General features: G+C 42.5%; 1 protein-coding gene and 1 long non-coding RNA gene across 10 annotated transcripts in view; one reads left to right on the top strand and one right to left on the bottom strand.

The window, feature by feature from the left end:
• Positions 1-12241, top strand: part of LOC125988404 (uncharacterized) — a 44291-nt gene extending 32050 nt beyond the window's left edge. The window contains exons 3-4 of the long non-coding RNA XR_007488312.1: positions 11068-11167; positions 11556-12241. This is a non-coding gene — a long non-coding RNA (uncharacterized lncRNA). The remainder of the gene's footprint in view (positions 1-11067; positions 11168-11555) is intronic.
• The window catches only part of prdm16 (PR domain containing 16), a 164507-nt gene that overhangs the window by 123629 nt on the left and 19660 nt on the right, over positions 1-21218 (bottom strand). The gene's annotated exons all lie outside the window — the stretch shown is intronic.

The raw sequence follows: 21218 nt of genomic DNA, 5'->3' as shown, positions 1-21218 counted from the left end.
ATGTGCACGCAATTAGCGAGCGGCGATGATTTCCATTAAGACTAATAAAATATTTATACTGCTTTGTGAGTGTGTCACAAGGCCACCCCAGCCTGCATATCATGGTGACAGTTGCCTAATGAAAAGGTGGGTGTGGAAAGAAAAGAAGCAAGACAGAAAGCAGGTAAGTCTGAAAAAAGAAAAGAAAGAGAGGTACACATTTGGTTTGCAAATGGTAAGAATTGTGTCATCAATTACAAAGCTATTGCGTGTGTGCGCATGTGTGTGTGTGTGTGTGTGTGTGTGTGTGTGTGTGTGTGTGTGTGTGTGTGTGTGTGTGTGTGTGTGTGTGTGTGTGCGTGTGTGTGTGTGTGTCAGCGCGCGTGAAAAAAGGACGCAGCGGAGATCTTCCAGAGTCATTAATCAAGTTGGCCCGCTGCACAAGCAGGCCAAATTGGGCTCATCAGTCTGAGCATTAAGCAGGAATGGAGGTACAAGGAGGAGTAATGCATGACAGAAATACAATTTCTGGTTTTAAAGAAAAAGAAAAAAAAAGAAACATCACCTAGTATTAGATGCACACGTGACAGTGGCACTCTCTTGTGAGAATGTTCCTCTTAATAATGATGCTTGGTCAGCAGAACTTGAATAACACCTCAGAGAAGAGCTAGGGTCTGCTTCACGTGGGAATTCATCGTGAGCGAATAATATAGCCAAATGCATTGTTTACATTTTTATAACTCGCTCTTGCAGAGAGCTTTCTGGTTAGCTTCTTCCAACCATGAGGAACAGTGACTGCCGATGATATGGATGGATATGTCACGCATGCACAGAAGGTAAGCGTCATTGTCTGTCTGTCTTTTTTTCCAACGGGTAGGCGTCGGTCACATTTGGTTGAAGTCAGATTTCTCTATATCAGCCTTTTCTTTTTTGGGTGTGGTATTAATTCAAAAATATGTTTAATATTGTAGCTGCTCTTGGAAGAGGTATAGAAGTACACTGCATAACACTAAGAGCCATTTCAGACACTGTAGTTCAAATAAACATGATAACAAAAAAAGGGAGAACATTATTATCGCACATTGACTCTTATTAGCTTGCACAATCATACCTTAATGATCACATGTATGTTGATCTTTCCTTCACATATGAAGCAGGCTTCCCAGCATTTCCTTTGAGCTGCTTTCAAAGCTGGTCAAGCAACACAATCAATCGAGGGTTAGTAGTAACAAGGTGGGCGGGCCCGTAGAGGTGAGAGGTCAAGTTTTGGCCCGATAGACTGATGGAGGAGAGTGGTCAGCACTTGAAGGATGAGAAAGGTGTGAAGGATGACCCTGCTGGGGTAGTGTGACAGAGTGGGATATAGATGAGCCTGCACTCTAGTATGACAAGGGAACATAAGATTGTTTACGTGAAACCGAAAAACCTATTTAGCGTAATCAAAATGAAGGTAACGAGGTGCAATGTTTTCACCTTCAACGCTTCTGAAACGTGGTACTTCAAATACTGCCTGAATGATAATTTGAAAGACACTGTGAAAACTAAGAGCACCGAGGCAGACCTCTCCGTCTAACCTACATATCTCAGGATAGGAGAAAATGTCCGGGTAACTTGTGAGGCAAACTAATCCCAGCACAAGCGATAACATTCAGCAGGTGAAGCCATGACGGATGAGTATTGATCTGGAGGTTGTTGGACGAGGGTAAAATAGATAACTAGAGCGCTTTATTGATATTGATCGGCCAGTCAAAAGGGACCAAATAACACCCAACAACACGTATTGTGCAATAAACATGGATTACGCTCACAATAGTGTAAGTGAAAAAAGCGATAAAAGTGTTGTAAATATCTGCGAAATAGAGAAACCGCAACTTCCGTGTCAACCAAATGAAAATGTTGTCTTCTTCTAATTTTAAACGTAGGATGATCATCCTGCTCAGTGAAACGTACCATGGAGCAAAAAGAACAGAAATACCCCAACACAAATGCCTAAGAAATAAAAAACAGCATAAATAATGCTTCTAATCTCACATAGCACCACGCTCCATACGCAGGATCGGAACTCACCAAAAGCCGACTTCTCACTATGGTGCCGTCCAACTGTGAGATCCAGGCTACCCATAAACTTTAGTTACCAATTAACTGTGTGTGTGCGTGCGTGTATGTGTGTTACAGATACCCATGAAGCACAGGGGGTGTCTGGCAGGCCTATCTGTAGCGCTGCGATGCGCTAACGTGAAAGAATGCCAGCGTCAGTGCGACACAGATATGAGAAGTGCGAGGGGCTTGACAGGCGGATTGAAGGTCAATTTTGAGGTCAAGCCCCAAAGGACTGGACACACATATCGTGCCAAAGGTTTCGAGGGCGCTGAGAGCCTCAACATTGGTCGTCAACAGATAGCTTGGAGGCTACAATAATTTATTTTAAATAGCTTGGGTGTTAATGCTTAATTAAATAGTTAACTATGGGCCAACATGATTAGAAAATTAGGATTTTAGGTGCGAATCTGAGCGCCACTGTTTTTGGTCTTGGTTTTTGTAAAATATAGTATATCATTTAATTGAGCAATGTATAGTCCAGTACAATTATTTTTATTTTCTTAATCTTCATGGTGGTATTACTGAGCGTAAAAATAATATTCAATAATATTGTATTGTTGTAATACAGTGTTTGTAGTTGTACCACAGGGGTACGAAGTATGTAGCGTCTAAATTGTGAGAAGATTTCATGGATGGGTGAGGTCATTTTTTCATTGATTTTCATATTATGTATTACTTGTGCCCTCTCTGCATTCATTACAACCTAGTGATCCTGAAAGGGGGATCCTTCCATCTGTGGTCCCTTCTCAAGGTTTCTCATTTTCCCCTGGTAGGGTTTTTTGAGTTTTTCCTTGCCCTTTTGGGAGCTTAAGATCAGGGGATGCTTTGAGAATAATTGTCAATTTTTGTCTATGTGAAGCCCTTTGAGACTGTTTGTGATTTAGGGCTATACAAATAAACTTGACTTGACTCGACTTGACTTGTCATGAGACCTTACAATGCAATGACACTAGAATGATGTTGGTGGGGGCTTGAGGAATAGATGGCAGAGGCTTGATACAAGGTGGTGGGGAAGAAGGCTGTTTTGGTGTATGTGTGTGGGTCATTAGCACTAAATCTCTTCCATATGACACACTCACATGGCCTGGACTCTCTCTTTTCTTCTGTCTGTCTGTCTGTCTGTCTGTCTGTCTGTCTGTCTGTCTGTCTGTCTGTCTGAAAGAGCAATGAGAGGACGTTTGTGTGTTTAGATGAGGAATGGAAGCACATTGGCCATGTTGTATGGACCCTGGGAAGATTAGCGGCTGTACATTGCATGAGCTAATGGGCATCCAATGATCAATAAACAATAACGCAAATTTTGCTACAACTGCAATCCCTTTGAAGGTTTTATCCCTCGTAACATAGCGACAGAGGGAAATACAGTCATAATACAAGACAAATACAAAAGGAAGGTAACACACAAGAATAAGGAATTACTACATGGCTTAACAAATAAGACATAGAGGATATTACTGAGAATAAGAGCAATGCTAGTCCCATAAAGTCCCATAAAGTCCCATAAAGCCCGTTCGTTCTGTAAAAAAAAAAATAATAATAATAATTACTATTACTTAAGGATGAGTATGTTGAGATGCCATGTACTGGCACGCACAAAATTGAAATGTCAATCAAATGAACGGTGTTCTATTCACAAAACAGCATCTGTGGATGACATATCCATTGTATCCAGTAAGACGTTTACAGGTATTTGACTATACATAGTAACTATAAATCCATTACTGTGGCTGTAGTTTCCAGGTGTTAATTATGAACACAATTTACATTGTATATTGATTTAATACCATGACAGAGTTCAAAAGTAAACCAATGATCCATAATGGTGATATGGCATGTCCGTGTCTTCTGACGATATTGTTGACCCTTGCATGATACCCTTCTCCTCCATTTGACAAACTTGCATCAGAACATCTTGCTGCCCAATGTAATAAACAGATCATCATAATCAGCACTTGTTTAAACACAGATCGCTCAATGAAGATCTTTTTGTTTAGAAATCCGACATTGTTGATCATCTGTTCTCCATCTTTAAAGGCTGTCATGAATACAGTCCGCGAATCTTTCTGTCCTGGGAGCCTTGTCCGCCTTAACCCACACACAACTTCTAGACTGCATGTTACCAATCTTATCCAAATTAAAATTTTGAGTTGGTTAACTTTTATTTAATATCAACAGTCCAATATTTACCTGAACTTCTCTTTTCCTGTTTTTTTAAGAACCAACTATTATACTCACTTGTGAGCCACACACAAAGACACATCCAAGAGTGAAGTAGCCTGGCAATTGCCCAGCATCTTACACACAGACACACACACACACACACACACACACACACACACACGCACACGCACACGCACACACGCACACACGCACACGCACGCACACACACACACGCGCACACGCACACGCACACGCACACACACACACACACACACACACACACACACACACACACACACACACACACACACACACACACACACACACACACGCATTCACACTAATCACTTTTTGACTCTATACTCTGTTCCTCTATCTATGAAACAAAAGACAGCCTTGTGTGACCACCTCCAACACTTGTACAAGAGGCTTAGGACATTTTTCTCATTTTTTAACAGCTAATATCTTGCAAAAGTTCTCTAATCTCTATGCAGTTTAAGTGAGATGAGATTTGCACCCTCACCCACGACAAAACCTACCCACCCTCCCTTTTCCTCCTGTCTGAGATCCCACTCTGCTGGGCTGGTTAACCCGACCATTTTAATTAGGTTAGGTTTGTGTGTGTAGACATTCCAGTTGATCTAACAAAGTAAATCAGGTGAAGAATCTATCAGAACCACTAAAATATCACGATTAATAAAGCTAATCAAAAACAACAAAAATCCAGTTATATTCTCTATCACAGCAGCTTATTTAGTTGAGCAAAAGCTTATCACAGCTAACAGGCCACATTTTGACCATTTGTACAACAAAGTCATATCCAATCAAGTAGTTTGACTTCACATAAATAGTGACCTGCTTTCACACTACCAAAGAGGTATTTAACATCTTTCTTATTGTAATTGCAGTGTGCAGTGATGTAAAATTTTACTGCAACATAATGAGAGCAAGCTAATATTTTGGTTACCTCGATTAACTTCATGGGCATCACCAGTGTAATACCATAAACATTGAAAACAGAGACCGTAATGACATAAAATGGGTACATTTCAATTAGTTGAAGCAAACAAGAAGCCAGTTGAGTGTGACAAAACCCTGGCAATGCATTGCCACTACAAATTCTCTCAGTCAAAGGAGCGAAGGCTACCAGGGTTACAGGAAGTGCAAGAGAGTTGGAAAGTGACAAAGAGACTCCAAAAGAAGGCACGAAGAGAAAAAGAAGATGGCGGTGTGCTTGTAAAGCTGTAAGACAGACGACTGTTTCTTGAGAGTTGGCCATGCCAGCTTCAAGGGTTCATGTTGCGAGTTAAGTAGAGCACTTTCTGTAAGTCTGCATTATATTTTATTGTCTGTGTTTACGTAGGGTGAGAATGAAAGTTTTTTATTTTTGTGTGTGAACAAGATTCCATCTATACTGTCCAAAAGACAAAGCCCCACAGAGATGTGGTCTAAAATGTTGGCAAGCACACATCTCACTGTGCTGAAACATTTTACCACAAAAATATGCAAAACTTTACCAACATTTCCAAGTAGATAATTGTTGTTTTTAACTGAAATCATCACATTCAAAAATGTTTTTTCTTGGTGATTCCTGGTAGCACAGCAATAGAAGTGATTCCTATTGAATTTGTTACAACAACCCATCACTTCATTTGAAACCTATCGCAGCGGACCTTGGACAGGCCACTAGTCAATCACAGTCACAACACAGGCACTCGTGAAAATCCATCCCGCACCAACTGCACAAATGTCGACTAGGTGAACCACTATGTCTTCTAAAATGTACTGAAATCTGAAACAATTACTCATCACTTGTAACCAATAGAGCATTTAGCTGAAATCAATCACACAGATAGCTATGTGAACTAGTACATTTCTGGTGGTCCTCGCTATATGAAACCGATCTATACCCTGATGCAGGCTCGGTAGACTCATATCTTCATCAACAAGTTGTACAACCGTTTTTGATTAGAGACCTCAAATGGCACAATTTAATATAGAAAAATATCAATCATTCTGGGGTTATCTACATCTGTAGCAGTAAAATGTGCAGCATGATCATGTATTACTGTACACAGTTACAACTTACAACTGTCTTATGTCTTTTGCCAAAACTGACATTTTGCGGTTATCGAAAGTCTTCTGAGTCTCACTGAACGTTTGAGTCACAAGGTCAAACTGATTCCAGAACAGCAAATACACTCTCAGGTTCTACTGTTGCCATTGTGTTGTATGTGGCAGCTGTTCTGCCTCTTAAAAAGCTGCAGACAAATTGTACATTAGCGTAGTTTGGAAGAAAAATCTCTGTAATGTTCAAGCTTATATATTACTGACCTTTTATGTTTTTTCTATCTCAACATAAATGTCTTCTTCCCTATTAGAAAAAAAAAGCCCAACTTTTGCTCAGCTTGGGAAGTTGGCATAACACAGCAGCAGACATTCTCTTCCTCTTGCTTCATGTTTTTGGATGGCGGGAGCTTGTACATTGGACTGCTATGAGTTCCAAATAATGTGTTGGAGCTATTTTGGGCCCAAATATGTTGTCAACCACCCTTAGTTGGTCACACAGGTCTAAATATCAAGAAAGAAGAGCAGAGACGGCTGGCTTTTTCCATTTTTGCTCATTGAGTTCTTGTGTTTGTGTGTCTACACGTCTCAGCGGGACACTCACTTATTCAGCAGCTCTGATTACAACCGTAATTAAAAGCTTCGTTAATTGGTGTTGAGGCCAACAGCGGCCCAGTTCATTAAGGACCCCTATACAAGTCTCCTTCTGCATTCCACTCAATGGCAAATGGACCTGCAATATTAATTGGCTACACCCAGGGGACAAGTCAAGTGTGAAGGAGACAGACTGAGAAGAGAGACTGAAGTCAAGAGCTCGTTCTACATTGATCCCTCAAACATTGATCCCCGTGGTCAATGTTTAAAGGCAAAAGTTGGACGGTGATAGATTGGGGCAGTCGGGATCAAAGGCGAGGTAGGAAGTTCATTCCTTGAGTCTGTTAAAAGTTATTTTACTGACCCATGAAAGCAAAAATTGAATAAAACTTCAACTACATTGAGACATATACGGTCAATCAGCAGGATTATCACAATTACACCTCAAATCAAAATGCGTCCATAGAACTTTGCCAAGAGATGAGACATAGGCTAAGGGAAAACCCATTACAAATCTTAGTAGAAAGTGCACAAATCCTGATGACAAAATTTGCCGTCGACGCGACACAGTAAGTTTGAAAGTGTACAAAGCGGTGTTGCTCCAAATGCTTTTTTTTTTAAGCCTGCACGATCCTGACTTTCTATTGGAGTTGGTTCACAGGACGAGGTGAAAACCGTCCGTCCGTCCGTCCGTCCGTCCGTCCGTCCGTCCGTCCATCCATCCATCCATCCATCCATCCATCCATCCATCCATCCATCCATCCATCCATCCATCCCTTCCATGGTATGATGGATAATGCATGCTGTTAAAATACAACAGTGTGCCTATTGCCTCGCCAATAAAAGTCCATTGTGCTGAGCACATGCCACATCTACAGTATATTAACCTCCAAATGCTTAATTTCTCACTCAAATGTCAAGTTAATGACAGTCCCATTAACACAGTCTCCCCCTAATCACCAATCAGGAATCAAGAAGCAATTTATTCTCTCAGTTTGTGACAGTGAAAACATGCACTGCTGTTGGTCTTTGCCCATTTCACATTGGTTCTGTGTGTGTGCATGTGTCACTGTGCATGTTAGCCTCAGGTTCCAAGGCATGCTGCTTTCTGACAGGCCGACAGTGTGCCGGCTGGAGTCTGTGACACCTGGAAAGCTTTAACACATCAATGCCAATATTCAGAGGGGCCAACATCAAGACGCCGTCTCCTACGTCAGTTTCCTGCCCTATAAACTCTTTGGGGGAAACAATGACTTTTTCATGGCTGTCCTGTGAAGGTGATACTTGGACACAGTATCATCACTGTAAGAGATCTGAGTGTTTCGTGATAAAAATGTTTGGTTAACGAGATGCATGCAAAGGTTAAGTGTACATTAAATAACAGGCTCTTGTCCCGCTCCCTTTGTCCGTAAAAAGTCTAGACTGTTCCTCCCTATGGACTGTAGCTGCTCAAATGTTGACACAATGAATCCCTTGCAATAACACGCTTGTTTTCGTGTCCTCTCCCGTGGCATTTATATTCAACAAGCGCACACACACAAGGATGCTGTTCAGCATTCAGTGAAGATTGAATTTGCGCACAGTGTAAATGAGAAGGAAAGTATGCAAGTAGGGGGACGTATCATTGTAATAACAGGGTGAAATAAAAAAGTTGAGCCCTGCCATCACCCTAACCTACTAACATGTGGCATGATCATCACTGGTGATTACTATTATTGAATAGTAAAACGTCAGCATTTTGAATGCAAGCATGTGTTCATGCATGAGCAAACAAGTCAATATCACAATAATACACCTTTGAGATTTTACCATTGCAATAAAAAAGGTAAAATATTCATTAAACTTCAAGTCAAAGTCAAAAAGTCAAAGTCTGCTTTATTGTCAATTTCTTCACATGCCAAGACACACAAAGAGATCGAAATTACGTTCCCACTATCCCACGGTGACAAGACATAGTTCACAATGTACATACAAGTAAACAACACAAGAAAATAAAACAAGAAGGCACAAACAATGAATAAATAAGAGTGATGAATAAATAATAAATAAACAAATAACACAACAAATAAGTACAGGACGCTACGCAGAAGGGGGAAGAGAGTTCAGGATCCTAACAGCCTGGAGAATGAAGCTGTTGGTGCGTCTGGTGGTGCGGGAGCGCAGGCTCCTGTACCTCTTCCCAGAGGGCAGAAGATCAAACAAAGAGTGAGCGGGGTGACTCACATCACTCACAATCGTGGTCGCCTTGCGGGCGAGACGGGAGGTGTAAATGCCTTTCAGGGAGGGGAGTGAAGCACCAATAATCTTACCAGCCGTGTTCACTATGCGCTGCAGGGCCTTCATGTTTTATTCAGTGCAGCTACCACCGCAGACAGCGATACAACTGGAGAGGACGCTCTCAATGGTGCCATGGTAGAATGTAGTCATGACGGCGGGAGGAGCACTTGCTCGCCTGAGTTTCCGCAGGAAGTACAGGCGGCGCTGAGCTTTCTTCACCAGTGACGCGGTGTTGGCGGACCAGGAGAGGTCCTCACTGATGTGCACCCCCAGGAATCTGGTGCTGCTCACCCGCTCCACCACAGCACCGTCGATGGAGACTTCATATACATTGTATTGTTATGCTATTAAAAATGCACCCACATGTTTTTTCTTTTTCTTTTGATAATGTAGATGGGAAGAGTCAAATATGTGAGCATACTGACAGGGTGGTCATGTTAAAGTTGACACAGTATGCAGTATAGTAAATTACAAAATATAGCATTGAATGTTATTCTGTTATGTGTGGAAATGTTTTATAGGAAGACTAGAGACTCATTAAGTGCTAAATTTTTGTGACGAGTGAATGATTCTTAAAAGGACACCATGGGCGCTTTATCGTGGTATTGAGCAAAGTACACAGCTTTGGGCCCTGTTAAAATGGTTGAAGTCTTAAAAGATGATCATGTTTTCAAAGCAAAATATGATTTTTTTTTCTGACCCATGATATGGTGTGGCTGAGGGGCTGAGGTGCCACCATTTTTTGGACTTAAACCCAAGCCAGAGACTTTCCTCGTGTACTGAGCAAACACGAGGCAGCATTCCTGTGTCTGCCATTTTAGCTGTAGTCAAACCCCACATTGACGGGAGGGCATTAAAGCATTAGGGGCTAATGTTTTTAAAAGTGTACGGTATCTGGTAGGGATTCAGGGGGTGGGCGTCATTTGTGTGTGTGTGTATGGGTAATGGTGGATGAGATGGGCCTGCACATGGCAACCATTACACACACAGGCCCTCTAATCGTTGCCGACCTGCCTCTTCGCCTGCAGCGATCCCACCTCTGACTGTGTGTGTGCGTATGTTTGTGTGTGCCTCTGCGCACGTATGTGCGTTTGTCAGGGGGCATCCCAGGTTCAGAAGGGCAGAATGTTCACATAGATGCATATTTTCATCACATTAACACACCAACACACACATTGAACATACTTTGAACATTTTAACAAACAACAACTCAAATATTTACGTCTGCCAAGGGGTTCTTTGTTTGTTTGTTAAAGAACAACACGAAAAGAAATTGTAGCTGTTATCCCAAATCTTTATGATGTGTTTGAACGAGGGAAACCGAAGTCATTACTTGAACGTGTATACCTGTGTTATGAGGATGCTCTGGGCATTGTAAACGGGCATGTTGTCATGACAAATCAGCCCTGAGGTGTTCTGGCACAATTGTTTAAACAAAGCAAATGCCACAGAATGTCTTTTTGTAGATAGCTCTGGTTGATCATTTGGCCAATGCTGAGAAAAAATAAAGATCTTGTTTACTTCATATGGTTTAAAAATCTATAGTTTGAAATGCATCTTTTCTAACACCAGTATGATTTTTTTCCTCACATATCTTTTAAGTGCCTGGCGATTGACTGGGGTGTACACCACTAATGTCAGTTTTGCCCCCTATGAAGATGAGCACAAATATGCACATAAATGCATACATCTTTTTGTGGCTCAATACAATTACTAAAGAAAAAAGGATAATAATTATGGCGTTACAGGAAAATATTGAACAATGCGTCTTTGTGCATGTCTTTGTCTTTGTGCATTGGGTTTAGTCTAAATATTATGGAAGATTTTGTTGTATGTTTATGCCATGAAGTTGTGTATGCATAGCCATGCTTTTGATCCCCGTGTGTGCAGGACATGGCTCGGAAGAATTTGGTGATGGCGGGTCACATGTCAAGCGTGGCCGCTACTCGTCTCCATGAGGACGAGCACACACAAATACACAGGGCATCAGGTGAGCATCTGTATGTTTGTGTGTATGATCTGGAGACTAGGGGGGGTTGTAACTCTGTGGTCAGACCACACAGAAGACAGGTTTCAACTGCATAAATACCACATCAAAACACACTCACAGCACTGGGTAGAGTTTACTCGCCTCCCTCTTGTGTAATTGACAAAAGGTGCCACCCATTAAAACTTGCTGACATCACTGACAGCTAAATATGCAGGGAACAAACAAGCTTCCAAACAGGTTCCAACTTTACTGCCAGCTACCACGCATACACACATATTCACACGCGTTTTCCTATCACAGCTCCCATTTGGGTGTGCTAGAGTGGGTGTACTGCTGACATCCGTGTGAGAACATGCTTTTGCTTCATATGTTTTATGCTTGTTTTCAGGCGTGCAGGAAACCAAAACAATAGAGCCACGATGGCAAGCCTGTATTCCTCCGTCCCTCTCTAACGCACCTAAGATGAGAAGAGAAAGATGCAAGGTTGGCTGCAGCCTGAACAAGCCTAATTAAGTTTAGTTAACTTAGCTCAGAGACTTCTATTTCACGCGTGTGCTCTTACATACACACACTTGGGCACATATGCACACACACTCAGTTTGGCTCACTCCCTTTCTCTATTAACACCTGCTTCTTTTCCAATTAGTCCCCCCTCCCTTCCAAATAGAGACAAATGGGCCAGTGGGGTCTGATTAATTCACTTCTGTCAAGGACTCTGAACAATGCCATCACGGCACTCACACAAGCGTGGACGTGCACAAGCGCACACACAGACACACACGCAAGCACACACACATATACAGACTACGACTAACCACATGACATCACACTGCAGTACTGACTAGAATGGCACTCAGAAGAGCACAGATCGCAACTGAGGCTGAACAACCCTAACTTGGATCAGCTCCTGACAGTAGGGCTTCTCACCTCCTGTAAAGTAGCCCCTTTTGGGGTAGGGAAGTAGTCGACTGATCGATCTTCATATCATCTATGTACGGGATAGGGAATGTGTCATGATGGTAGAAAGTGTGTGCTACGATGGTGAGAAAAGATGAGTGACAGTTCAAATAATAAAAAAAGGAAATAATGTAAAAAAAACTACAATAAATAAATTGTTTTTGCCATCAATAGCCCTTTTTTGATCTTCTTGATCAGTCTGACACTCTTTTGCATTGTTCGGTGCTCATATTGTCACAGAACACAATATTCTGCGTGTCTGTGAGCAAGCAGCAAATGACAAAACATTTAAAAAACATCAACTAATTGATTCGTGGGTTGATAACAGTTCCCATGGTCTGTTGAGAAAATCATAGTGCGTCCCTGCAAAATAATAGATACCGCATCCCTGACTGTGATGACTCAACATGTACAAGAAATGCAAATTTACAAGTTTTTCTCTCCTTTTCAACTTTGGACCACTCCTCTTCCGGGGAAAATTCCTTTTGTATTTACTTGAGGGTTTTAAAGGGTGTTGAATGTGTATCGTGTGTGTGTGTGTGTGTGTGTGTGTGTGTGTGTGTGTGTGTGTGTGTGTGTGTGTGTGTGTGTGTGTGTGTGTGTGTGTGTGTGTGTGTGTGTCTGTATGTGTCTGTGTGTCTGTGGACATGTGGACTCAGGATGCGTGGATCCCATCGGTTTTGCTCTGCTGTCCTCCCTTGTTTGTTTAAGCTGAGATGTGTGTTTGCTTAGTGCTGCATGTCCTCCACAGAGACTGCCATGCAACACAACCACTTCAAAAACCAACCTATATGCTGAACCCCCCCCCCCCCCCCCACACACACACACACACACACACACACACACACACACAGAGGCAGCGAACAAGGACAAGCCAAGGCCTCTTTATCTATACCTAAACAACACAATATCGTTTACAGTAAAGGTACAAAGTCTGAATTTTACAAAAAATATAATTAGGTAATGTTTGATGAGGATGATCATGCATACATGTATTTTCCTAGAAACTGTTTCTTAATTGGTTCCAAAAGTATGTGTATTTTGCCTTGTCAGCAAGGGGGTAATTTGACAAATCGTTCGGAGGAAAAATTTGACAATGTCACCTTTGACCAATAAATAATGACGACTGATCTTTTCCTGAAGATTACCCTTGTTTACTCAGTGGGTGGAGGTACGCGTTTCCTTAAAGAGACAGTTTGGTCCAAAGCTTTGTCAGATAGGCAGGTGTGTTTTTCTTGCCTACATTATGTTAAAATAGAGCACCAAGACTTGTATTTGCAGCTAATTGTAAGGATCACGGAAAAAGGAAAATAACATTTTGTTGCCTTTTGCATCAAAAAATCAGCATTTGTCCTTTTCCATTATAATTTTAGCAGTTTTCCTACAGACACCAATTCCATCAACCTCAATTGTCAGCCGTCTTGAAAATGGTATAAGCGCCACTGACCACCGGCTTATCCAAGCACACGGACCGAGTCAAACACAATGCTAACATGGCTCCAAATCTGTGTACAATAGCGCTGCCACACATTACTCCCACAGCAAATAAATAGCTGTTGCTTCAGTTCATAAACTCTGGGTTCAGAGGTCAAGCAATGTCAAGTAGAGAGCTGAATGAGACGCCATGGGATAAAGGGAAGCGAGAATAAGGGATTTAGACAAGGGGGTGTATGGTGGGGGGGTTGGCTTATAGAATACTCGTCATCTCCTTTTCTTCAGTCCACCCGTCGCGTCTCAAATGCCACTATAGTGTTGGCCCTATTGTGCATCCATCCCGAGAGCTTGTCTTCAATTAGCCCGATAAGAGGAGAGCATTGGGGGAAGAAGTTGAGGCAGTAAGCGCTTTGATGTCATTGGGCCCGCAGAGGCTTTTGTCGGTTTTGCCCCCCGCGTTGGTGCCGGGGCAAATGGCAGGTCTGGAGGCAGACACTTTTACTTTTATTGTCTAGAAAGATCTGTTTGAGCGTGTGTGAGGTACGAAAGGAAAGTGAGGCGTGAAGCTGAAGTTGGTTTTCGAGCATAACATTGATTATTGGGTGTCCTTGGACCAACAGAAACAAAGTATGCTGATTAAATTTTGTAGGCCTACGTCTGTGTTGGTTATAAGGATCCCTTAGCACCCTGGATTTGTATTATTTGTGCCTGAAGCATGTTAGTGTTCAACAATTGAATATAAAAACAATCCCCTCTGACACTAATTAGGAGTTTCCTTCTTCCTCAATATTGTGTGTGATAATATAGTGCGCTAAAATGCATTACAGCTCTGGTTTTGGTAGTATTTTCCACCTGTTGTTGCATTGAGATGTCATCAGAATTCACCAGCCTGCTAGTATCTTGTCACTGTCACTTATCAGCATGAGGCCCTCATTGGCAAGGCCACAGGCTGTGACAGCTGTGAACTCTCACACGACTACAGAGCAATACAACGGGCAGCTCCCTAACCCTAAAATAGCCCATTTAGAACCGTTTACCCAACACAAACAGCACTAATATAAAAAAAAGGAATTAAAATATGTCATGTTTATGAAAACCACTTGTCACTCGTACAGCAACCATTTGTTGAAATATTCTGCTTCGTGCCGATAATGCAAAGTAATTAGTACTGTAGTTGACCAGCACGGGTTTGGAATGCGCTAAGCCGGAGTTGGGTTCGGAAATGTTAGTGTGTTAGCGTTGTGTCTGTGCTGTTGTGTGTTTGTGTTTTCCCCCGTGTGTTAAATGTCCAGGCATTCTACGAGGGATCTACAAGCATTATGTCGTCCTGCCTAATCACTGTCATATGGAAGGGATTGAGGTGACCACTGCCACGCAATGGGCTGTACCACAACACATCTGTCACCAACTAAATCCCTTTGTGTGTGTGTGTGTGTGTGTGTGTGTGTGTGTGTGTGCATGTGTGTGTGTGTGTGTATGTGTGTGTATGTCTGTGTGTGTGTCTTTCCCTGCTATTGATAGGTTAAATTATAATATGCATCGTTCTTAAAAATAATAGACAGTTTGTATTCCATGCGGTCCCCCTTGTTGTGGTGGGGATAAATCTTGCACATTCACTTTGCGGGCAACGGCCTACCATAGTGCAATCATTTAATTGCAGTGTGTCACGTGTAAGACAAAGTTTGTATTGTGGTTGGGTAGAAGGTGGTTCAGGGTAGGGCAGACGGTTCGTGAGAGACATGCATGAGGTGTGCAGGAGAAGCTACATTTTTGAAGTGAAACGGGTCAAGTGCGGCAAGCAAACAGCGCCAGCGGATGACCATCTGTTCATGCTTATCATGTGGAATACCGCCCTCTGACCACACACTCAGCCGTTGGGGAGGGACAGAGGACAGAGACAAGACTGAGGCCATGAGAAGAGAGACAGGTGACAGAGGAAAAAAAATCATAGAAGGGAGACTGGACAACACAGAGGTCTACACGTATCAGAACAAATATATCTAATCACATAACAGAATGCAATGGACTACTCTTTCTGAATCCAAACGGATGTGGTTGGAAACCCGGTAGGAAAACTCTGCTTCTATTGTTTCATAGTTTAACTTTGCTACTGACAATGCAAAGCATTTAGAACCAGACCACCAAGTGGGGTAGATGTGACCCCAAAACAGCGGCAATCCCCTCTGACCCCACATAACCAAACACTGTTCTCAAGATCATTTGTCCCCACAACACATCCAAGGCTTCCGTCACCTTGGACAACTCTGTTTTCCGCCTCTCCCGCTGACTACCCGGCCAGCATCCAACCCAAGTCCAGCCACAGAGCGGCCCATTCTTCCTTGTGCCCCCTACTACTGACCCCTGTTGTTCTCATCCCTTTGCCAGCGCTGCCACCCCCTTTCCCCGAACCCCGTTTCACACTAATTAATTTAATCCTGTAAGCAGGTGTAAGCTCTGTCATTAAGTGGTGCCAAGTCACAGTAAATGGGGGCGAAGTGAAGAAGGGCACATTGTGAAAACGGGGGAAGACTGGGCATAAGCAACAAATAGGGAAATTGGTGTCAAAGCGGAAAAAAATCCCATTTTTCTTACAAAGGAATGAGGGAAGCAAGGGCAATGGCATTGAAAAAAAACAAAATGGGAACTTGTTCTTTTTACTTATTCCAAAGAAGTCCAGCGAAGGCACATTCAGAGAATGTTACATCGATATGTCTGACTATCAATTTCTGTTTAGCTCTCTTTATGAGCCTCCGCTTGGAGATCATTCCAGTGGCAGCAGACTAAAAGAAAAAGGAAGAAAGAGGTGAAAATGGCCACTCAGGGCTTGGAATAAACAGAATAAGGCCCAAGTCCAATCACCCTTTCTCCATCTGTGTCTTTTGCCTTTTTTGTGAGACTCGGGGTGTTTGAATTGGATCAGTGTGGAGGTTGTGTGTTGTAAAGCAGCGCGTCTTAGCAACTGGTGATGTCCCCTGGAGTGGAGCTGCAGAGATGTGGCTCGAGAAAAAGATGGCGAGGGCACAAAAGAAAAGAGGGGTCGAATTTATGCGGTGGCATCTAGACACCATGCCAGGGGTTCCTGAGTTTCTTCCGCTGTGGCTTCTGTGTCTGTCCTCCAACTGGGCATGCATGCAGTTCACAGCCCAGGAGAAAGCAGGCCGAGCAGGCCGCCATTCTTCTCCCCTGGCCTGAATTCCTCGGCAGCAGTCAATCAATTACACTCTCCCATCTCCTTTCCTTGTGTCGCCTTCTATCAACACTTCCATCTGCCTCCCCATGCACATCTTCTGGCAAAATAGAGAACACAATTGAGATGCTCAGTTTCTCCAACTCTCACTTGCTCTTCCCTAATTCCTTTTTAACTCAGTGAGAGGGTGTCAGGGATACAACCCGGTGCATTCCTGCTTGGCTTGTAGCGCAACAAGCTATTGAAGAGAAGATAAGCCTCTCTTTTAAGACGGGTTGAGGAGAATTGAATTCAGGCCCTGAGTGACGGGAGGAGGAAGATTTATCCCCTCGATGGACAATGCCGCCTTTTCGGAGATTTTAATCTCCACAGGACAATTGGCGTGGTTTTCATCCTACCACCGACTCTACCACCGCCACTGCCTACATGCTCGCGCACTTTTCCCACGATAGTTGTTGATGAGCACTTTCGGCTGATTGGACTTTGGACATTTGTGTCGCCTGGTTTCCTTTGAATTGGGTGTCATCTGTTCTTTTCATGCCATAGAAGACATTTGGAGGAAAGAGCTAAAATGATGGGGCTGACATGAGGTAGAAGGGACGCCAGGAGAAGTGAGTGCCAAGTTGACTCAGTGTGCCAGAGACCGAGAATGAGTCGTCTCGTCGGGAGAGACATATACACATGAGCAATACATTAAGCTGTGCACCCCAGGCCAGAGTTTTCCTTGTTAAAGGTAAGCTATGAAGTAAATCTATGAAAATGAGAATAACCCTGAATAATTTTTAAAACAATCGTGGCACAAAAACTAACTGGTTCTAAAACATGGATTACATTGATCTTTGAGATTATAACAAAACAAACAAAACTGCCGAGTGACTCACAACCAATGCCCTTGATGTTATATTGAAATGGAAGAGATGACGGTGTTGTATATAAATGCATTCCAAGTTCCACGTATATGGTTCTATATTTGCAGACTATTTGAAAAGCTCTGATCCAAAATGCAAAACTGCCTGTCAATAAAAACGTTTTGGAGTAGCATCACAAAGGGACGGATGTATGTTTACAAACATCTGAGGTTGAAAATATATAAACTGATCCAATCGATTGCTTGAGCATGACAAAATGTATTAAAATTTTGCATATCAGGGTAAATCATAATTTTTGACAAAAAAATAAAAAATAAAAATAGACTGACAACTCTTTGGAGATGAGCTCTTTGATTAGAAGAGAAAAGATAATTTTGATATAAATTAAAGAAAGGTTTCTGGGTAAAATTCACATGAAGACTCTAACCAATGGTAAGTGTTGTATGTATGTATTGTATGTTGTTCAAAGCAAACAATTTCGAGGACAGCGATAGTCCCTTGGCCCGCATGAGCTACCCAACAGGACTTGAGGTCACTTTTACACACACATGAAAAAAATAAAAAATAAAAAAAAAAATAACACTCACCACACTCACATTGCATTGGCTCTCTGAATTACGGATTACCAAATGATATTCAATGGAGTGTGCTCCCTTTTCTTCTGCTCAGCTGGAAGTTTTTGAGCAGCGCATGTTTCCACGTCCAAACCACACTACGGGGCGCTCCTAACTCGAGTGGTACAATCTGAAAAAATAAATACTGCCATAATTACAGAAGAGAGAGACATTGGCGGCCATGTCTGACATGACAAAGCCCAGATGAATATCTTCGCTCTGACAGTGTGCGTGTGTTTGTGCGTCTTTCGGAAACATGACCTGCATTCCACATCTACATGAGCTCTGCTGTGTGTTTGGTGATGGATCATGATGGCGAGAATGTGAACGACCGCAAACTTCAATGAATCGGCACAGACTGGAGAAGAACAGATAAGGGGTGAAACGAGAAGGATGGAAAAAATTAAAATAGAGGACGATGAAAGCAAAAGTCACCGTAGACAGAGGGTATCCCTGGATATGATTTAGGGAAGTAAATATTTCCTGAATCTGTCACTGGGAGGATGATGGATTCCCAACCTGTTGTCGCTAACACACATTCCAGGGACTGTTATACGACTATGACATGAACTTAGACCAAGACACACAAAGACTGACACATCTCGTAAATGCATTCCTTCGTTGAAGAGAAGATTAGTAACTCAGATTAACCCTACCTCTTTTTCACATTTTCCTCTAAGTGTGTTAGCATGTGTGTTTCGCAGCCATTGATTGTGCTCAGTGTGTCGACACAAGCGTCCTCCTGAAGGAGATTAGCATGAGCCGCAATCTTAATCACACTGGCTACCTGTGTAACCCTAAAGCCTTAACGCGACAAATTTGACAAGAAAATGAACAACATTCTAACACACCATGTTAAAACTTAACCCTTTTTCCAGCTCCACTCAACAAGCCTAAGATTGATGCCAACGGTCTTGATACAGACGAGATTTGTGTTTTGACAAAATTTGAATTTGGTGTTTGGTATTTTTGAGGAACAAAAAAAAAAAAAAAAAAAAAACCGCTCAAAGTCAATATTCCAATAAATAATTACAAAGAATTACTTTTGTACAATGCGGCTCGGTGGAGCACTGGGTAGCACGTCCGCCTCACAGTTAGGAGGGTGCGGGTTAGATTCCACCTCCGGCCCTCCCTGTGTGGAGTTTGCACGTTCTCCCCGGGCCCGCGTGTGTTTTCTCCAGGCACTCCGGTTTCCTCCCAGATCCCAAAGACATGCTTGGTAGGCCGATTGAAGACTCCACATTGTCCCTAGGTGTGAGTGCGATGGTTGTTTGTCTCTGTGTGCCCTGCGATTGGCTGGCAACCGGTTCAGGATGTCCCCCGCCTACTGCCCGATGACGGCTGGGATAGGCTCCAGCACACCCGCGACCCCCGTGGGGACTAAGCGGTTCAGAAAATGGATGGATGGATACTTTTGTACAAACGGTTTAAATAAGCATTCTGATAATGGAAGAAAATCATTTACCATTGCCTGAATTCAGAAATTTTTGATGTTGCAAATGCAACTTCTGGCGCTGGTTTGGTCATAACATTTTATTGCGTGCTTTGAAGCGTACTTGATTCAGCCTAACCTCACAATGGTTACAATCGGTTGTCAATTTGCAAAGGCAGGAAATAAGCATCTTCAAAGTTTGAGGGTTTTCGCTATGGGAAAAGGAATACAAATAAAAATTAATGGGCCGAATCACTTGTTTTGATCCATGCTCATGACATTCTAAGCGGTGATTTAGTTTTATTGAAATGCCTGAAAAGACTAAGGAAGGACAGGGAAGACAACATTTTGATGTTCTTTGTGACCGTCCAGTCGCTTTACTAACGATGTTTTTCTTTTTTCATTTGCTCACTCAGGGTTATGAAATCCAGAATGATCAGTCTCAGGAGACTATTTTCTCAGAGAATACAAAATTGCTGGAGATCCCTCGTGCAGCACGTCTGTGCGCTTTATGTCCCTCTGCACTTCTCCTTCTGGTCATCTTTCTCCCCTCAAGCCCTCCATTTTTTTTTAGGTTTTCCTTCCCATCTTCCGAAATAGTCTTTGTAACGAATGCAGGGCCATCCCTGTTCCCAGCTATATAAACAGGCCCTAGTGGCCAAAGATGCTGAGGGAATGTGGTTATTATTGCACACACACGCACACATATTCAGAGGCCCCTTTCTGGTAGTTCTCTAAATGATGCCCCAAACTAAGCTCGGAGCAGGACTGGGTCCAAGGTTTCGTCTCATCATCATCATCATCTTTCCTCAGTGGGCCCATGACTCAGCCTGGGTGACATTATTTGTTCCAGAGAAAACATTTTCTTGTCTGTCAAGGCTCCCATCTCGGACTCTCGCTCTGTTATTCTTACTTTTCTTATCGTTGTGTCTCTGCCTGTTTTGGTCCGGCTGCAAATGGCATCTCAAATTTTTCTCCTTCCCATTTTGTGCCTCTCACTCTCACAAAAGACGATCCCTGCCCTTTTCCCCTTTTTTTTTCCACGGACAAGCTCGTCTTTTTAAGGAGCAGACCGGAGTAATTCTAAAAACATGGTTCTAATTTGCTTTGACATGTTTCATGTCTGACCTCACTTCAGATAACCATCTTGCATATTGCTATTTCTTTTCAGTGTACATGTCCCTTTTCCCCTCTCTCATTCCGGGACAGGCTTTAGATGAACCCTGCCTATTTGTGGAAGATGCATTCATGCTAACACTTTTGTGGGCACCCAAAATGACCAAAATGTTTGCATTTGCTTTATGGAGCATGGAAATAACCAAGGTTTGCTGGAGGGCTAAATTTGTTGAGAGGCACCGTGAAATGCCTTTTCTGGGTTTTATCTGAAAAGGCTTTCAGTGACAAGATTTTTTGAAGAGACTGTTACTTTCAATATCAAAAGTCACTCTTGAAAATCCAAAGAAACATTGGCAATGTTTCACCAAAGCCAAAAATGTAATTTGACATTATTTGCAAAATGTGAACGAGCGACGGTTAAGGAGGAAATGACTAAACAGTT

Source organism: Syngnathus scovelli, chromosome 2, assembly GCF_024217435.2.
Source record: "Syngnathus scovelli strain Florida chromosome 2, RoL_Ssco_1.2, whole genome shotgun sequence".
NCBI classification, from domain to species: domain Eukaryota; kingdom Metazoa; phylum Chordata; class Actinopteri; order Syngnathiformes; family Syngnathidae; genus Syngnathus; species Syngnathus scovelli.
This window is presented reverse-complemented; position numbering and strand designations above follow the sequence as displayed.